The sequence below is a fragment of the Pinus tabuliformis genome, chromosome J, assembly GCF_031772625.1.
Source record: "Pinus tabuliformis cultivar Carrire ecotype Pingquan chromosome J, CPIR1, whole genome shotgun sequence".
Classification (NCBI taxonomy): Eukaryota; Viridiplantae; Streptophyta; class Pinopsida; order Pinales; family Pinaceae; genus Pinus; species Pinus tabuliformis.
The window spans coordinates 1084116828-1084117843 of NC_142295.1; positions in this window are offsets into that span (position 1 = coordinate 1084116828).

Below are 1016 nucleotides of genomic sequence, written 5' to 3' on the forward strand. Positions count from 1 at the left end.
AATATGCAATTGGACAGTTTCAAATACCAGATAGTTGGAAGACAACTTTTCCTCACCTTAGAGATAAATCATCTCAGTTATGGAAAAGGAAGCAAAGAGGGTGAGAGGGAAAAATCCTAAGGAAAACTTGTGAGCTTGGAGCCTGGTTGGAGGGGGTCCGAGAGAGGAAAATAAAGTGGTTGATATTGATACCCTTAGATAGGAAATTATTGAGGGAGGCATGACACTACCAAAGTAAGTAATTCTTGAGTTGGTTGGTCAGTGGAATTCCCAACTAGATAATGTGTGATCAGGTAAACCCTAGACTAGACCTGGAGGGCCAGAGAATGTTTTGGGTTGGACTCAGTATGGTATCTGTCACAGAAAATGTTATGGATGTGAGGCTAGCAGGGGGGAGTTCTGGTAGAGGGTGCCAATCCTCATTTTTTGGGTGGAGCATCCCTTTTCCCACTATAATTTCTTGGTAGGATCGGCTAATGGAAAACAAATTAGTGAAATATGTTTTTCCTGTACATTTTTATTTCTTGTTTTGTAGTGTAATGTTATGCTTTTAATTATGGTACTATGAAATGGAAAATAATTCATAATGTTGATGAGTTAGGTTAGTTCCAAGTGTTACTGGACAAAATAGATATCCATCCATTTACCTGGAACAGTCTTGAACTCCTAAATATTTAGACTGGAAGGTGTATGGTAGGTCCTGGAGATAGGTCCCACTGACCTTCCAGCAAGTAAATAGTAATGTTGTATTCATGCATATGAGTTACAATAGAATTTGTGACTAAAAATATGTCTTGTTGTGTTAATAGTAAATAAATCTACCAAAATATTTTATTAAGATACCACAAAGAAGAAAGATGAACTGTTACATAAAAAACTGATTCGAGACCTTTTTTTAAACTAGTAGCATTCGACAAGAAATAAGAAAATATAGATAGACTGGAAACTCCTTATTGTGTAAATAAAAAAAAGGGCACAACAACTTGATTTAAAAAAAAAAAAACACCATAAGGATG